General features: G+C 41.2%; 1 protein-coding gene across 10 annotated transcripts in view; it reads right to left on the bottom strand.

Moving 5' to 3' along the window:
* The window catches only part of ATXN1 (ataxin 1), a 246,212-nt gene that overhangs the window by 197,958 nt on the left and 28,182 nt on the right, over nucleotides 1-20,072 (bottom strand). For 9 of the 10 annotated variants that reach the window (XM_042806661.1, XM_042806658.1, XM_042806657.1 and 6 more), the window contains one exon: nucleotides 15,973-16,093. The exons of the other annotated variant lie outside the window; for it this stretch is intronic. The gene's annotated coding sequence lies outside the window, so the exon portion shown is untranslated. The remainder of the gene's footprint in view (nucleotides 1-15,972; nucleotides 16,094-20,072) is intronic. 10 annotated transcript variants of the gene reach the window in all.

Consider the following 20,072-nt stretch of genomic DNA (forward strand, 5'->3'; position numbering starts at 1 on the left):
TGTCATTTACTAGTTACAACCTAAGCTACGGTGTGGGAGACTCACCTTCCACTCCTTGCAGCTCTAGACGCTCCCCACACAATCATCAGCATTTGTGCCTGGGCAAAATGACTTCAAAATGATAACAAACTGGAACGCTTCCAGGATACCATTTTCCATCCACTCTGCACATGCTGTGCAACACCTTACAAACAGCACAGTCCTGGAGAGTAACATCTCCATGTGTTACTGTCTTACTATCTCATCCAGGTCTCCTGAGTGAAAATTAGATTCGTCCCTAACGAATTCAACAACTCGGACAGGCTAAAATGCCATTGGCATCACCTGAGGGTCAGGAGTCTGCCCGGTTTGTATATGCATAATGACAGCAGAGGATTTGCATTTCTTAATAAAAGTGCTGTTGTTTCCCCCTTTGGACAGGAATGCTGAAAACTGCCATGGATCTGGGATCCCCCAACATCCTCCTGAAAAAGGTACCTCAGAGGGGTTGTTTCTGTGTAGGTTACCACCGCTGAGACACAAAGGCATTACAATGGTTTCAGCAAAATGCCCAATTTCTCCTCCCACTTACAGTGGGTAACACACAGCTAAAGGGAGCTGCTTACACTTGGCAAAGCAGAATGGTGCCACTTGGGCATAAATATGTTGCAACACCTACAACTATGAGTAAGTATTTCAGAAGGTAAACTGTATTTTGGTTTTGTGTAGTTGGGTTTTAAATACACACCTATCTCTTTCATTTGTCTGGTAATCAGTTTGTGCAGAGAGAAGTATTATATAATGCAAAAGTATGCTAAAATTGCATTTACATTCTAAAGATAAAAGTTACCATCAATCACCTCTGAAAATAAAGAGTCTGAAAGTGCAAGATATATCTTTGAAGGGAAAAAAGTCACAACTATGAAAACACTTTCAGAAAGGAGGCTAACAAACTTTTCTTTCCTGTCCCCCAAAAAAGAAAACTCCTTTAACTAGCTCGCACATAGCCAAACAGCTAGAATCAAACTGGTGCACAATGCCAAAAGTGTGCTCTACATACTCCATGATAAGACATTTTGGAAGGCAATGTACCTAGCAGCACTATATGACTGACCAAACTATCTATATAACAACATAGTTGCCAAAAGCTATCAAGAGATTTATCAACGCTGGGGTACCATCCACAACACCACATTACATAGAGCAACAGAACAGAAATATTCCTGTTCCTCACACGGCCCTGGCTTTGGATGGCCTCTTCTGTTTGCAAAGTATCATTAGTGATCTTCACCAGTCTCCATCTTTATTTTGCACCCTCTTTGGGGGAGATCTATTACACTGTGAATGCAAAGAGGCAATGGTCCTTGGGCTCCAACATGTAGGTAGGCTGCAACTTACCGTGTATTTGTATGTGAAGTGCTGCATTCTGATCTCATCACACATTTTTTTAAGAACCAGGCAAGCCATAATGAACTTACAGTAGGTGATTATACACACACTCATCTGCACACAGATGTGGGGGAGAGCAAGCTTGCTTCTTAAAAAAAAGGAAGTCAGTCCTACTTTATGCTTAGACAGTAAAGGTCTCTCTTTAATACAATAACCCATGGCCAAATCTTGATGTTACAGAACAGAACTTAGAAGACACCTCAAGCAAGTTTGAGAATGGCCAGTAGAGACTACACATCCCCATGCACCTTCTCCTGAACCCTCGTCACTCATATATTTGTATAAGTGAATCCAAAACACTTTGAAGACCTGTGCTATTAACCTTTTTGAGACAGTCTTCATCAAGTAGCAAATGGAGGAGGAGGGGGGAAGACAGAAATGACAGAACAGCTCTTTGCTTCCAACTTTATCTGTGTAGCGGTATTTCCAAAACTGGATATAGAATGTCCAATCCTGAAAGGTAATTGTGCCACGGTTTTCATAAGGCATTTTTTCAACCTATCTGAAGAGCTTTAGAACTTTTCTGTCTTTATCTGATCAAAATGCTGTCTTTCCTCCTGCAGTCCTGGCATTCTTTGTGGCAAGACTGTTTCAGTATCAATATTAATATTCAAATGTCAAGTTTGTGACACTACATTTCCTGTCCTATTTAAAGCATTCAGAACAATTATTATCCGTGAAATATTAAACAGTAAATTTTTGCTACCTGCTTACAATTTCAGCAGCCCTAGCTGTGACAGAACAGCACTTACACTAGTCACATGCAATTTTACATAGAGATGTATAGTTCAGCTTTTCTAGCAGTACTCATACATTTCTCCAAATTGGCTTTTGTTGTTTTTAGCAAAGCCACACATTTATTCTTTTTCCAGAGCACAACTGAGCCCTGAATATCATTTGAATTTATAGTATTTAGTACTTCAGACTTTTGTTCTACATATATTCCCTGATAGCAGCTTTAATATATAGTGAAACCACTGAGCTGCTTTTTTTTTTTTTTTTTTTTTAGTATTTATGGAATAGCAATTCTTTCTTTTATCATTTCTACTGCTATTAAGAAAAAGAATCTTTCATTTTTGCTTTTTTTTCCCTGTTTCAGCACTTAGTTGAGTCTCTTTCTTTTCTAATTATCTAGACTGTGGTAACGTATCTTTGGCTATAAGGGGTATTTTTATTGTAACATGTAGGTGTCTTTAAAAGCAACATACATTAGAGCTGTACAGCTGAGAATACACTGAACTGCCACTCCTTCCTACCAAGCTGCCAAAGTTTTGGAGAAGCTTTCATATAATAGTACAAACTGAAAATAATGAATGCCTATTGCTGTATACAGAAAGGTGTGTGTTAATTAGATAGATATGTTTTTCTCCTTGTCAAAGAACAGCTTTGTGAGGAATGCACAAAAACCACATCAAGCCTTCCATTAACAACACTTCAAGCTACAGATCAAAATGAAATAACCCAAATAACTCAAGGAAAGCTTTATTTTCAGTGTATGGCTTCATCATGCCACACAGTGTCACTGTACAGGTTCCACTGTTCTCGCCTCCAAAACTGGAGGCTGATTTCAGAATGAGCATAGTTCTTTCAGTCTTAGTTAACTTCACTCCAAATCTGAGCCAAAGGGGTCTGATCCTAGCCCTCCAAAAGTCAACAGGAGGAACGCCAATGGGAATGGAGCCTAAACACATCTACAGTAGTCAACAACTCTGAGCGATATAAATACTTGCTAATATCTCTATACTGAGTGGTCATCAACATTTCCATTATAATTCTTGTACTTGGGGACTTCTGTATGTTGGATGTTATCCATACTTCTCTCCAGCCAGCTGAAAGGAATTATTTTTGAGTGATACAAGGCATTGCCTCTCCTCTGGAGACCTGCAGACAACCAACGGAACGCTGATTTTTCACACAAATCAACATGATCCTACCATTTTAGGCTGAAATTGGGTTTACCTGCTCTGCTACAATGTGCTTTAGCAGGGTCAGAAAAGGAAGCTTTTGTATTGTTTCATGAAATCAAGGGCTAACAGATTTTTCATGTAGTATGTCATGATACCAAATAATCAGGGCTAGAAATGCAACAGTGAGGTTTAAACAACAGCTCATGAATAATGTGCCCTGCAGTTCTTCATCATTCTGTTTACACTGCATTGGGAGTTATAAATGAAGTAATACACAGCAAAATTCAGTCTGCCAAAATAAGGAGCCTGTCACAAATGCTTTTTAAAAAATAGCAGGAGTAATACTAACATCACAACTAGAGTTCTTCCCACTCCAATCAGCAAAACCACCCTTGAATTTGATCTCCTGTTGCACCCAGAAGGATGGCTATGTTTATCTACAGAGCCACAGCACAATTATAGCGGAAGGCATTATTTTAAAGTGCTTGAAGCACCCTGAGTATGACAGAAGACACACACAAAAAAAATTCCATTGGACAATATGCAATTCATACTTATGTTAATTAATTCACATTCACAACATATGCTGAAGCTGTTCCAAAAAACCCATTATGGTATATTCTGAGAACAAGTACTAGGAGCAAAACACAAAACTTGGCTTAGTTTAACCAACCTACCAATACAACTTTATACATTTTTCTAAAATGAGCCTGAGTCCTCCTTCTCCTTCTTGTTCCTTGGGGGGATGTTCATATGAGGCTCACCAAACTGCACTGATCAAGAACCAGCTCTAGGAGTAATTCTTCTTTCTGAAGAAATCAGTTGTTAAAAGGACCAATATTAACAGTTTTTAGGAGCGATGTGGGTAAACTATTAGTGAAACTGTTTCACTGAGAGGTCTAAGCTGAACGTACAAGGATACATGTTGCTGTTACAGTAAAATATGTTTGTACCTTTTCTTGCCCTTCCAGGACATCTCTGCATCTACTTACTCATCTCCAGGCCTCCTTGGGCACCTGGAAGCTGAATCATATGGTGGACAGGCATTTACAAAATGGTCCTACCACTGCCCTCACCCCCAAGCCACCCCTGAATTTCCAACTGCTTGCCCACATTAAGATATAACCCTGCTGAGAACTTGCTCTGAGACCCCAGAGCACTCCACTCTTCAGAAGCTGGGCCAGAAACAGCATGATGGACACGAGTAACACAGCACTAGCTGGGTGAGGTGAACCCTCCGTGGATCCTCTTAGCAGGCTCTTTCTCCAAGGCCAAAGCTTCTCAGTGTTTTGTCTGAGGTATGAACATGCCAAGCTTATACAGTTATGTTGACAGGTGAACAGCTTTGCTCACAGTACTAACCACAATTTCTTTTGAAGTCCTGAACCGAAGTGAAGGGATGACCCAAGTTAGCATTCAGACATGGCCTTTCTCAAACAGAAGAATTAAAAAAAAAAAAAAAACAGCAACAAAAAGCCCAGCCACAGAGTAAACCCCACTTACACATGCCACAGAAGCTCTTATTTCCCATGCCCATCCAAGAACACAGATTGTCCAAAACCGAACAGCAGCTCTCCACAAAGGACCTCTGAGCCCATCGGAGTGTCTCAGCTCCCTGCCAGCTCTGAACAACCAGGAGCTTGCACGTAACAAAACTGCCCTCTGCCAGCTACAGCAACGCACTCAGCATCCAGACTGCGGCTTCTTTTCATCACATACCTACTTGCGCAGGTCCCTCCAAAACACACACACATGAAAACTTTACTAGTATGAAGGGAAATCAGTGGCTACAACTGCAAAGCGCTGTGTTGCTAAGCTGGAGACGAAGAGCACGCAATCTGATGCTGAATGGCTGCCAGCAAGGAGGAGTCCCAGCTCAAGGCCTCAAAACCGCTTGGAAAGCTGTTGCCCAGCTGATTACGTCCCTGCTGAAAGGGTAAGGGCTTCGGAGCAGTGTGCGCAGCAGATTAGACGCGCGGCTCCCGGCGCTGCCAGCAGAAGCTGCAGATCTGAACCGCCACGCGTCGTCTGCAAATACGCCCCGGTGCGTACCCGCACTGTAACGTGCCTCTCAGCTCCACTGCTACAAAAATAATAGCCACACCGGTGAAACGGTAGTCCACGGGCTATGACCACACTGCACGCTAAACTCCCTCTGAAGCTAACCGGTCCATAAGAAATTTTAAAAACCAAGTGAAGGATGTGGTAAAACTCCTATCAGAAAAATAGTAAGGGCAGTGTCTCTTTGAAAAAAATGGACAATTTGGCATTTGCAGTGTGTACAAGATGTCTTCATACACTTTCCTGATTCCTTGCCAGTAACTATTCAAAAAAGACCACTTAACAAGCAAACAGGTCTTCAGCACAACAAATAATAAAAAAGAGAGCAAAGCTTGTGCTATTTAAATATCATGAAACATTCTGCTAATCATGCACAGATGGAAGTACAGACGCTTCTGCCAGACGCCTTGTTCAGAAACTTTGCTCTATTTTTAATTATTTGATGCACAGAGGACCTGTTTGCTGATTAAAAGGGCACTGCCTTTAAAAGGACTCCATCAATATGGAGTCTAGTCTTGTTTTTAATGGAGGATTTTAAAAGTAGTAACTCATACCTCCAAGCTCCCTACACCAATTTTTGTAATCTTATATGCATGTGGTTGGTACTTTTTTTCAGATGTTTCTCTCACCTTGGGAAACTGTCTACATATTAGAAAAGTGAAACTAACTATGCTCAAACTATTGTTAAATACAGAGTAAACGCATTTGGAAAATGTGTATTTTCCTCCAATATCCTTTAGTTTGCGTTTTTTTGAGCATTACTTATAACAAGAAGGGGTATCAATTTTCAGATAAAAGCATTATTTTTGACAGTTTTGCATTCAGTCAAAAGCCTAATTTTTTGAGAAAGCATATAATCTCCAAAATTATCAACCAAAATAGTTATTAAATTCGGGGGTTTTAAAATCTACTATAACCACATTATCATTCCAATAGTCAGTTCTTGGCAAAAACACAGTGATACACAAAATAAACCAAACAAGCTCGTACTTTTTCACTTCATACCTTCTGTGAACTTCACTCATTCAGTGGGTACTTCATTCCTCCACTTCTCCATAGCAGTCCAGGAATTTTTCCCTCACTGAAGAGCCTCACTCAAAATGCATACCATGTTCAATTTCTTTTCTTTTTCTGAATGAAGTGCTTTTCAAACATTCTTTTTTGGTTTAGCTTATATTTTATCTTGAATGTTTTGCAATCTGTTACTACAAAATTTTGCCACTGGAGCAGAGACACGGTATGAGAACGACTGGAAGCCCAAGGAAAACTGCCCAAGCTGTCCCATCAGTATGGCATGTGAAAATTGTATTATATTTTTAAAGCTTACTAACATTAACAATTTGAAGTGCTATTAACACAATAAAAGAATCCTTTGATTAGCAGACCACATGATACGATGATAAAGTAATAGTGACCCCATTATCTTAGGAACCAATGGCCCAAATGGGGTGGTTCCCAGCTCATGCTCAGGTACAGAAAAAACAACCAAATGATTTTTTTTTTTTTTTGGTTACAATGCCAGAATGTAATACGCAACTGATTTGTTAAAGACCAGCTGACAAGCCTGAAAAGCGAGATGCCTGCTGAAGAGACACTGCAGCTGGAAGCCAGGGAAGACTGACAGGGGCACACAGGACTGAAAATTCGATGTTTGGCCAGGGAAATAGGCATCCACAGTGAAGCTTCAGAGAAGAAATAGAGGGGATTTTCCCATGAGGAGAAGGGCAAGGCTGTATGGAGTGAAAGGCTTGTCCAGGCAGATCATTGGGGCTGCAAAGCTCAGAATCCAGCTATGACTAATGAGGAAGGAAGAGAGGTAGATGAAACAACATTCAAATTTGCAGTTCTGCAGAAAATTACTGAGGTATTGAAACCCTCTGAGCAGAAATGGATTTTAGACACATAGAAACACACACAAAAAAATAAAGCCAAAGAAAGGGCCAACACACAATCAAAGTATCATGCAGGTAACAAACCCAGCGAGGGAGCTGTAGAAGTAGGTCAGATACACAGCAGTGAGAACTGCTGAGCATGGGAGAATCTCACTGGAGAAGGGGGTGCGGAGAAAAATTAATTGGCCAGCAATAAGAGAATAAAGTCTGGAAAAGGTTAAAACAGGACAGAAGGATAAAAGGGCAAAACACTGCTTGGGCTATAAAAAGAAAAATTAGTCTAATTCACTGACACATCCACCTGAAGCATGGAAAGAAGCCCAATGACACCTGACTGAGGAACAGTTTTCACTCCCTCTTCACTTGGAGGAAAAGCCAAGCGAATGCTCAACTGCTGTATCTACCAAACTCAACTACCAAACAAGCAGTGTCTGATCAGCAATGCTGACCTGCCAGCAACAGCTCCGAGTCCAGAGGGCCCTGACACACCCTGGAGACCCCAGGCCAGGTCTTATGCTCTGTCACACCACATTTACACCCACGTGGTTCCATTCAAACCACCCAAGTAAGTAACAGAGGTGGGAACCCAACCCTTTATCCCACCGCAGCCTTTGTCTGAGCGCCTCGGTGCAACGCAGAACACACACAGTTCACATTAAACAAGATAAGGAGCATAAAACCCTGGTTGCTGCAGCACAGGCTGCACCACACTACTAGTTTCATAGAGACACTCTGGCTCAGCTGTATAAACAGCACCAAACACTGCAGCAGAAGTGTGTCTTAGTTTGCATTTCTTCCATTCCACACAGCCAACGTGACATTCAACAAGTTCGACTCCTTAGGTAACAGGGGCGTACTTGACTGCTGCTGTTTAATGTATTTCAGATGCTTATTATAAGCCTTCTACCCACCTCAATTTTCCTTAGGGCCCTTTCTGGCTACACTCTAAGAGATAACAACATCTGGATAGTAGTGTCATATAACAAATGTCATACTTCCACTCAGGAATTACTTTAATTCACTCAGTCACTACACAGTGTATTCCCCCTGAATCTGCTGCTGAGATGCAATCAAAATAAACTGGCACTGACCAACAAATGGTAGGACATACCCATGCTGGTTTTTATCACTCACAGCTGAAGACCAGGCACCAGGACTGAGTTACTCTGTCAGCTCGTGCAAATACGGAACAAAATACAGACTTCTACTCCTTCTTCAGTCCTTCCTGTATTGTAGTGCCACATATATTTTAAGACACTATATAACATACTCGTGTGCTATCCAAACAAGCACACAGTGCAATTTTAAACTATAGATTATTGGTCTGTAAGATCCACCATCATCCTCATTCCCTGTAAAATAGAACACAGACGCGTTACAGAGACAGCACTGCTGTGTCACTTATCTCCTCACAATTTAATTAATCAACTGTCAAGTTCACAAAGTTCACTATATCATTAACAACAAAAATATCAGGACAGATCACAGCAGAGATCCAAGAAAATTTAGCAGCACTGACAAGTAGGAAACCTGAAACTTATCCCTGGTTCAAAGAGGAGACAGATAAGACCCAAGCAGAGAAGTGAAGCAGCTTCTCAGTTCTGCAGACTAGGAAGCACAAAGGCAAAGCATTTGCCCAGATCCACCAATTTGTCTTTGGCTATTCCACTGGCAAGTGTTGCTCACAGAGGAGTCATGCTGGCACAGGCCTGGGTAGCTGGTGGGGAAAAAAGGAGGGAGAATCCAGTGGAAAGAAATGCAAAATCTAGGATGTATTAGTTCTCTCATTTGTAATAAGGTAGGGGGGAAGGTACCATTTCATTTGGGTGTCAGGGAGAGAATCGCAGTTATCAGCGGAGAAACCTCCACTGTATGTTAGTGAGTTGGGTTTTGTTTGTTTTAAATCAGATGCTCAAATCTTAAGACATTAGTATGCAATTAAAAACTTGTATTAGCTGAAAGATAATTTTCATGACATTCATACGGTAGTCTTTTACTTGCAGAAGTATTGATAGAAATAGCAGTATCAGTTTGTCTGGGGCCAAACATTTCACTTGAAACTTCGACCTTAATGACAAGCAACATTGCCCTGCTGAGGAAAGAAAATACCTGAGATGAAATTTGTACGTCCTTAGGCACAACCTCTTCTGAAATCATAGGCAACGCTGCCCGAGTAGAGTCTCAGTCCTTGGGAAAATGCTGATAGGCCCAGAGAGGCAGGTGAACAGAGGGTGGTTTGGCCAATTCACAGGTGGATGACCACCACTGCAACCTTCCGTCTCTGAGCAGGCAGTTGAAGACCAGCCCAAATCACCATCTAATAACTCCTTGGTTGCCTCTGTAAAATGAATCTGACACCAGGGCTCAGGATGCAGGTCCCTCCACAACAGCTATAATGGTTCATAGAAGGATCTGTCAAGGCACAACTCCCAGGTATATAAGCAAACCTTTCAGATCACAGGCGAGGCATTCTGCTCATGGTCACAGCTTTCTTTCCTGATTTTTATGGAGGATTTCTGTTTACGGCAATGCCTATACAGCACTACCTGAGATTCCTTGAGTCATGAAAAAAAATGTAAATAGAAAAAAAAAAAAATAAATTTAAAAAAGGTTCAATGACCTTCTGCTAGGTTTTACTTATTTTATTATGCTCCCTACATATTGCATTTTATAAAATGTAAAATTTTATCTATCTTACCCGCTTCCATCTTTGCTTTTGTACTAAATAAATTTTTAAAATAATCACCCAGGCTACAGCAAACATACAGACAGATAGAAAGTAGTTGTGTTCCTATCTGAATTCTGTACTTCAAGCCACCTTTGATCAACTTGATTAATATTCCTTTCAAAAGATTTTATAGCTGGTGTACTTCAGGAACACAATTAGATTAAGCTGTTCTGAATTCTATGTTTCATAAAATTACTGTTCCTCTGATTAATTTTACAAAAAACACATGTAACTATGTACAAATGCATTTTTCTCATTGATAAAACAAGCCTGTGACACAGCTTCCAGTACTGGCCAAGAGATACCATTGTGAATATCTAATAAATCAGCAAGCCTGATGATGCAATGTCATGTGAGCTAATACACAAAAAACTACACTTCTTATTCAAGTAAAAGAAAAACCAGCCCAAATTCTCAGTTTACAGCACTGGATCAGCTAAAATGCAATTCTTCGGGTATCAGCATCCGTGGGACAATGCCACCAGCTAGTCGAAGTGACTGCAGCTGATCCACAAACCTTCCTCTACTGAAGTCAATAATAAAATTTTAATCAAATTCGACAGCATGCTTTCACACGGTTGGCTTTCACACAGTTGACTTTCAGAGGCACTGGGTCTGAACGGGACCCATCTGACTGGCGATCTGTGAGAGAGACTCCCTCTGACCTTACCAGGGCTGCCATGCACAGGCTGATGCCACTTCACCCCATAAATCCCCTTGCCTGGCGCTGTAGCTAAGCACCACTGAACTCAGGTCCCCTCTAGGAACACTGCGATGTTGTAATTCGCAGTGAGGCTTGTCATGCATTCCCCAGCCAAAAACAAGGGTTGCTGTGGCCACTAGAGTAAAAGAATGTGAAAAGGGATAGAGGAAGAATAAAAAAGACAGGTAACAGTAGAGAAAACAGAGTGACCATTTATTTAAGTATCTCATACTAAAACAACACAACAATCACCAGTATCAGCTAAACTGTCAAATAGATATTACAAGTAACAGTGGGGGTTTTTTAAAGAATAAAATTTCCTAAAACTGATTATTTCAGTGGAGAGGAACAATACACAGAAAATAATCTGACACAAGCTTCTGCTTCTTAGCATCTAAATTATGTTAGGTTTTGGTTTGTTTTTTTGGATAAATTATGTATTTAAACATCCTGTTTGCAGTGCAACAGTAATATAAACCCCTCTTTTATGTTTTTGGCAAATGCTGCACATCACTCACGCTAAGCTTACCGTTAACTGTGAACTGTTAACATGTCTTAGTGTGGTTTCAGTGTTCCTATAGCAAGGCTAAACAGCATTTAGAAAACAATGATATCCCCAGGCTCGCACTGTAGTTTCTGAAGCACAGATTAAGCGCGGTATTCTGCTCAACAAGCTCATCACTGTTAAGTAACTCATCAGAAAATAAAGAGGGAATTATCAAATGGGAATTGCCAAGTAATTAGTTCTCTGAAGCAGATGACATACAACTGTTAAAGGGAGGGGCTTCCCTGTTAGTCATATGTCAGAGCAGAGTCTGCTAATCTGTAAATAAAAATGCATTACATATGATCAGTGCTATGGGGTTTTAACTCCGAGTGGTACATGGAGAATAAACTTACAACTTCTAGTGTAATAATCTACTAGGATTTTTTTTTCTCTTCCATACAGTGAATTTTCAAACCATTCTGGATCCACTTGCTGTGGAACTACCTGGGGAAAGATATGAATACAGCACAGTACCATGCAGGGGATGTGCTCAGGGGCTACGGAAGATTTACTATCACATTAATTTGAAAAATCAGTCACTACTCAGCTACTACACATGGCAGAGAAAAGGAATTGCACTAATGAGAAAGAATTCACTAGCACAGAATTTCTGAGCCCAGTAAAGGAGGATTAAGCCTGCTTTCTGTAATTACCCTTTTTCATTAAAGCCTGACTTTCTTTCAAGGAGCTGGCCTCACAGAAATGTTGAATTTACAAAACTACAAGGGCCCTCACCCGTGGGTATCTGACAAACAAAAATGTGGTAACAGTCACAACCACACTCCAATATGAGTGAGAAACACTCCAACATTTGTACTTTTTATAGAGCAGTGAGTGACTCAATAAATCCTGAAGCCAGGTTTACAGCTAGTCCCAAAATGGGTTGATCACTGCTAAGTAACTGACCAGAAAATAAAGAAGGAATTGCCAAACTTGGGGTTTGCCTCTATCGCAACATCTCACCACAAGAAACCCCTCAGCCAACACATTCAAATCCAGATGCTGCCACCTGGGATAGCTTTCAATCAAAACTATCCCGCTGGTATCAGAGGCTAACTTTCACCGAAAAGCACACCCCAGGTATCGAGGCACAGCAAAACCCACCAGCACGCCACTGCCCAGCACGCACAGCCCAGGGAGAGGGCAGGAGGAGGGCACGCACAGGCGCTGAGGCTTACGCACAACCACACGTCCCATCTAGTCACCTCACCACTTTTGGCCCTCAGCACGTAGAAGTTCTCCACCTCTTTAATACACTAACACCCAAAAGCCCACACTTTAAAGTAGTGCTAACAAGTTGCAGCATGTGGGACAGCAAGTCTCATTCTGTCTGCAGATACGCCTTTTTAAAACAGAAGATGGAAGGTGAATCAAACCTCAGGTCGTGGATTATATTGCATTATGAACTTGCGTTTTTATTTAGACAGATCACTACACCCAACTCCATTTACACTTTAGACCGTGTTACAAAACTTTCAATCAGTCAGACACCAGACCTTCAGTAACTGCAGAAGGAACAACAGAGCAAAAACATGAAAGGTCGTGGCTGAGGTGACAGGGTAGGGCGGAGGGAACCACAAAGCCTCATTTCTGAGACATCAGTCTGCACTCACATCACTTCATTTACCTTTTGAGTTATTCACACACAAAACAAACAACTAAAAAATTAAAAATGATTTCTAATTACTATCCAATTATACCTAGTTCACATCTCCATTTCACTCATCCTCTTAACATGCTAAACATCTCCATTGCCTACCTTCTTTTATCCCTACAGCCATTGTAGGCATCCATAAAGAGTATGAGAGGGAAGAAATAAAACCAGGTATGATAAAAGGACACTGATATGGCAACCAAAAATCCACCATTGGACACATTAATACAGAGATGGATAGCTCTTTTTATGTTCACTACAAAGTATTTTAAAAGGGCAGATTGCTGTCCATTTACAGAGAGCAGTAGCCAGAAGTCTGCATAAAACAGAAATTATGTCTGTGTAAAAAATAAACCACATTAGGTAATGTTGAGACATACTTAGGGAAAATTCTGCCAAAAAAAAATTCTTACAAATGGGCTGCGGCTGTAAATTCAACCCGATACTATGATATGATTAATAGATATCAAGTGACTCGACAGTGGAAAAGATCAAGAAGAAGTCGTTAGTCGTTAAAATGTCCAGTGTCTCACGCAAAATCCTCTACACACAACTGTTTAAAAGAAAGCACTGAGTCATTTGCCTACGTGGTAGAAGCCAGTGCACACTCTGAACAAATAACAATAACTCTGTTTTGTAGAGCAGGCTAAAATTAACTAAAGTCAGGATTTGAAAAAAAAAAAAAAAAAAAAAAAACAACCAAAAAAACTATCTCTATATTTTTAAATTTTATTTTTACTAATCCCCGTGTCCTTATTCAGGCAAGATGCTTAAGCAGGCTCTGCAAGAACGTTGCTTGCATTGGAGGGGTAAGCACACCTGGAACTCACACACAACAGTGACGTCGCACCCTGAAGCCCAGGGTAAAGTCAAGCCTAAAGTAAAGTTTCTGAGATCTCATCTGGGGTGAGTTCAAACGCGTCCGATGCTTGGTCCCTCTGACAGACCCCGTGGTAATAACGCACGTCTGCCTGAAACGGAGCGGGGCTGTCGCCACCTTCACCCCGCAACAAATGCAAAAGCCGGAAAGCCGATGGGTCTTGGCACGCGATGCTCCACCTCGAGCTGTGAAACCTATCTGTGCCTGCCCGCTGCACGGCGCCGCGCCACGCTTCTTCCACGTGTTACTACTGCGAGCTCCCTCCCGCCTGTTAGGCCCAGTGACAGAGAGAACGTTTCCAAGCAGGCAGTCGCTACCCCCGATACTTTTATTTCACTTATTTACACAGTGGGCCTGATTTTGATCATTCCCTAGAGAAAATGAGAACTAACTAACGAGGCCAACAGAGGTACCCCAAACTCAGCGACTAAAATCTCCAACAAGAAAAGAAGCCAAAACAAATCTGATCTGAGGTTTGCAAATACAACACTATACTTAATGCTGCGCTGGTACAGAAAAAAAGCAGTACAGTATTATATTCCTGTCATGCCTCTGCATTAGACTTAAGTAGGTTATATTTTTTGTCCAAAACATTTGCTTAACATCTAATGTAGTCTTTCTCATGCAATCACAGGAAATGCCAGATGCTAAAATATTCAAGGTGACTTAGCAATACATTGTAGCTAACAAAATCTGATTATTCATAGGATTTGACCAATACACTGTAAACGATTACTTCTTCTAATTAAGAGATATAAGCCTTTCCTGGAGTAATCACTTCTACAAATAAATACAATTTCATACAACCCAAGCTCATTCTGAAAAAAAAAAAAAAAATTAAATGCTCCGTGGAAATTATAATGTCATAACAAAAAGCTTCCTTATATTCAATCTCCCAAGTCAATAGCTGCTACCAAGTCAGTTTTCTTCCAAAACAGAAAGACAAAACGTGTCAGCGCATGGACACTTTGTCTGGTTTTTCACTCTCAAGAATTTTTTATTGCTCTGAATAGATATAGTGGTTACAATCCACCCCCACCATTCAAGCTCATTTGCAAACCGTAACAGGCATGTCTTTGCATGTAACTACTTGCTCAGACAACTTGCCTCTGAAACACAGCACCCTTCCCTGCAGCCACAATAAAATGTAAATTACGTGTTGCATACTTTTCTGTGACATGCTGTATACATTAAAAAGTTATTCTGCAATGAAGACTTTCTGATCAGCCCCTCGTAAACAGAATGCTATAGTAATTAAGTGTTCTCACTGTAAATAGAGAAAAAACATCCTTTGATTTTCTGCAAGTAACGACTACATTTCATTTTCTTTTATTTAAAGACATAGGCAATTTTCTTACAACCATTTATCTTCTTTTTTAAGCATTTGCAGTATTGCCAATACCAAGCACTCAAAAATAATATAACAGGTCCAAAAAACCAGGCTGGCTTAATGACAATCAGATTAAAGAAATAAAATAAAAATTTATGTTCTTTATATTGGCAGTTTGATAATTGAGCCTTGAGACCTGTTTTTTTCAAAGTATTCTCCACGATCATTTGAGAAGGAGAGAGAGCAGGCCGATGTATGTGCACCATCACAGCCTGTCTGGCTACATCATTTCAGGGGAAAAAAAAAAAATCAGAAAAAATGAAAAAATTCCTCAAACCAGAGTAAAAGACACCCAGGCACATCAATAGGGACTAGTTATCCTGGGAAGTGTCCTTATGCCAGACAAAGTTTAGTGCACAGGAGGAACTCAGGACACTGGAAAAGTCAAGCAGGCTGCAAGCAACAGGCACCACTGAAAATGTTCATAAAAGCTCAGGAAGGATTTATACAATTTCATGCGTAGCATTTTACAACAAAAATCATAGCCTGTAAACCTTTCCATTCATACTATCATCTTTTAGTAACTGAATATGCTCTGACCTGAGGTTAGCACAAAGCCACTTATCTGGAACCCACTGTCCTGTAAGTCACCAAACTGAGTCAACGGAGTTAATGGAATTTTTCTGACGAGAGTTTCTCAAGGACCTCTACTGCCAGGCAAGGGAAGTACAAACTGATCACGGGTAGGTAGCCACAGACACAAGTAAGGTGTCCACGCTGATGAGAGCCCAGAGCAGACATTGTACACTTGTTAGAGGAAATAAAAAGCACTATATTCTCACCTTATTGGCAGTGCGTATCTGTATGGTGAAGACAAAAATGAACGTGGTCACTGTCCTACAGGGGTCAAGAATAAGTTCACAGCTTGTATTGCTTGCCCTTCTGGCTTGGCCTGCGATGTGACTGTTGATCCAGGAGTTGAGGAGATGGAAACCAAAATAAAAAGAAACAAAACAACAGTTAAGAGTCAAACAATTTACAACATGCTAAGACATCCCAATGAAGACTGAGAGAGACCGTTCTTGCTATTACTCAAGCACAAATAAACTGTAGATTTAATCCTGCAGACAGAGCACATACAGTAGAAAGCACAGCCCATTCATTCAAACCGAGTGCTCTTTTCCTAAATGTTATCATAATGAGATGAAGAATCATAAGCAAGTTGAGATGACTGTCTTCACTGCCAACAGAACATACTTTATTTGAGGAGGAGCATCATGCAGAAAACATACTGCTGCAACTACTACTATCAGGTGAAAAATAGTCAGGTTTGGGACTGTGACATTACCATGTGCGCTATTTTGTCATTAACAGTGGCATGATAGAGTCAATGCATATTACTGCAAACTCCCAAATAATATAAGAAATGTGGGGAGGGGTGTTTCTATTTCTGTATTTTTTACTCAGTATACTTACAAAACGCCAGCATTAAATTTCTGCTGACATCACATATTAAACAAAATACATTGTGTTTTTTCACTTGGAATCTCACCAAATATTCTTATCACTCCTGGGACAATAAAAGGATTTAGTGGAACCATCTCTCCCTCACTGAGAAGCATTTTTGTTGTTTTAGTTTATGAGCGTACTTACTCGTTCCTATTTATGGGAGGATTTACACACATACTTAACTCTAGATAGGTTCTTTAATCAATCCTCATCCAGCAAAACCCTCACTGGGACGAGTATTAAAGCAACTTTACAGACTGGGACCAACGCACACACAGAGATTAGCATGTGTTGTACAACCACCTCGGACTACACCTCTGAGGAAAAAAATGAAGCATTACTTCTCAACACGTGCACTGAGATCAAAAAGGAATTATGGTCATCAATCCATCTGCCTTTTTGCAAAAGTCAGGAGTCTGTGAAGTTTGTTACATTTTAAAATGTTAGTCATGTATCGGCTCAGCCAAAACCAAGTAAAGATCTTCAGCTTCAGAACAAGACTCCAAAATACAGTGCCTTTGTCCAAATACCTGTTTATTTATTTAGAGCACTTACTCTTGCATAAAAGTAAAATGAAAGGATGAGGTCAGAATTTTCAGTCTGCAGAGCTTAGGCTACTGAAGTCACTGGAATACAGCATGTTATTTCATTGCAATTAAACTATTTACCTGTGCCAAGCCTGTCGTCCTTCTGTTTCTCACGCTAATTATATTTTTGTTAAAGCAGAGTTGGTTACAGCGGTCTCAAAAGGGCCCTACAACTCAACCTGTTCTCAGCGCCCCGTGGATTGTACACACTGTACCTGTACAGTCGTCCACAGCAGCTGAACCATTCACAACCTGTACGCTGAGCCGTCACACAGCCCGACTCCCCTCAAGCGGCATCAGCGCGAGCTGCCTCGCACGCTGGAGTAGGCTTGCAGCTTCAGACCATCTATGCAATGCTGACACGCGTTTCCTTCAGAGCCTGCCATACTCCTTTATTGCATTTCCTCTTCAATTAGTACACCACAACAAAAGCAGCGCGCTGGAGGAACAAGGACAACGATAATCCTGACTGCCGTCCCCTAAAATGTGCTGCTGAACTTCAGCAAGGGGAAAATTAGGCCTTGATTTTGTTTTACTAGCTACATTACCACAACAACTATTTTTAAATTCTCATGTTTAAATCCTTAGTTGCTTTTCAGGTGACTGCATTTAAGTGTCTATTTTCTTAATTAACAGGAAACTAGGCCACTGGATCTATTACATAAAAATTTTTGTTAAGTGAAATTTCAGGTTTCTTGCAAATGTTTTTTAAAACAAGACTACTTTTTTTTCAACCTTTCTACATAAATTCAATCAGGCCAGGAGGGGAAGGGAGAAAAGTTGCACTGTTTATTTTCAGGAAGTCTTTTAACCGTGTATATATGGCCTTTTTGAAAATAATTACTTTCTAACACTCTTAGTCACATAGGTAATTTGTATTACAATAAAATACGTATAAGCAGCACGCAGCACACAAAGGCTCACTCTACAGGAGCCATCCTGTGCGCGATTATTTCACTCTCCCCAGCCAGTCCTCCTAACAGGCTCCTCTATTTCAAGCCACCTCCTCAGCACGGAGGCCCAAAACGGAGGCGGCCGTGCCGAGGAGAGGATATTCTCTCCTAGCGAGAAAGGCAAGTTAGTTGTGGCACTGAAAAGCTGCACTTCAGGTGTAGGAAACTGGCCACGAACTCCCCATCCCCTCGCCCCTCCGAGGAGAAACGCCTCCGCTCGGCAGGCAGGCTGAGACCTGCAAACTCATCACACCGAGCCCAAGGCTGCCAGCTGCCTGGCACCGCAAGAGCTGAACCACCGACAGGCAATTCTCATTACCTCCTCCAGCTCCGGTGCTTTACCACCAGAGCGATTAAAATATCTATTTTACTGAGATATTTCTGGATTGCATTATGTTCCAGCCTGGTACTACAAGCGCTCGGGAGCTGTGGGTGCCAATGATTTCTCATCACTGAGACACAAGATCCTCCGGGCCAAGTTCAGTATTAGTGTAAGTGCACACAAGATTAGTGACTGGAATAGGGGTGTTAACCACTCCTGCAGATGCTTAACGCAGCTCCTTTATCAGGCAAAAATCCTATTTAAGCCCACAATGCTTTTTGCCGTAAAAAAGATACAGAGAAAATGATGGTGATACACAGCAGATCACTTTCTGAGCTCTGTTACTCTACTACATGGCTGGATTAAGTCCAATAAATGGAGTTATTCTAGATATACACCCATGTAAGTGGCTCACAACCCTGTCCCCTGGAGTCACTCCAGATTTATGATATTAGACCAGAGTGACAGATTTCGTACCTTTAAAAAAATTATACCTACATTTGGGAAAAAGTGGCTCAAAAGAGTAGTGTCCAAACACTAGGAATGAAGACAAATATACGTTCCTTGGTCAGATACATTTTTAAGAGCAGTACAGAGTTTGAGGCTAATCATACTGCATATTTTTTCAAAGTATTACTAGCTTCGTGGCAGAAAGTCTCCTGCTCTATGGCTATCGTTCTGATGAGCACAAATGCCAAAAAAAAAAAAAAGGCAGGCAAAAAAATATCATTATCAGAAGCAAGTTATTTACTGATAATAAATTTGGTTTTAATAGTATATACACTTAGTTTTTTATCACGAGAAAATGAAGTCAGCTTTCACCTAAAACGGCTAAAAGGGCTTAGACCTTGCTAAGAACTATGAAGAGGCTTAACAAAGCTAAGTGATGACAGTGATATCAGGTATCACTGATTTTAATTTTACTGGTCAGAAGGTGTAAAATACAGTACCTAAGTGGAGAATAACAAGCCTGTGGCCTAAAATACAAATGCTGGAATGAGAACTGTCACAAACACCGTTACAGCCACCAAACAGTTAAACCAGCCAGCCAGCAAGGAAAAAAAAAAAAAAAAAAAAAAAGGAAAACTCCGCAGAAACTTTTATGCAAGCTTTTATAAGCCAAACGGATTTTTACAAAGTACCACGCCTTTGTTAATTTGCTAATAATAAACACGAGTGGAATTGAGGATTTGGCTAACCTGCCAAGCGTGCCACGCACCGTCCCACCTGCCCGACAGCAGGGCGGGCGAGGAGCACCCTTCCCCAGAAGCTCAGCCCTTGGGAAACCACCACCAACCACCACCAACCACCACCAACCACCACCAACCACCACCAACCACCACCAACCACCACCCGTGTCCTTCAGTTTGGGGCAAGGCGGCGGTGGCGGCCCTGGGGCGGCACAGGCGGGGCAGTGGGAGCCCGCTGGGTCGCCTGCCAGCCGCACACACACGCACACACCTGAATGGACGGTGAATTCCGTCTGTTACCATGGCAGCCTGATCTAATTACATGACTGATCAGGGCTGGAGTAAGCGCGCTGAAAGCCTACGCCGCTGACATGTCGCTAC

This window comes from Tyto alba, unplaced genomic scaffold, assembly GCF_018691265.1.
Source record: "Tyto alba isolate M040663 unplaced genomic scaffold, T.alba_DEE_v4.0 Super-Scaffold_48, whole genome shotgun sequence".
NCBI lineage: Eukaryota > Metazoa > Chordata > Aves > Strigiformes > Tytonidae > Tyto > Tyto alba.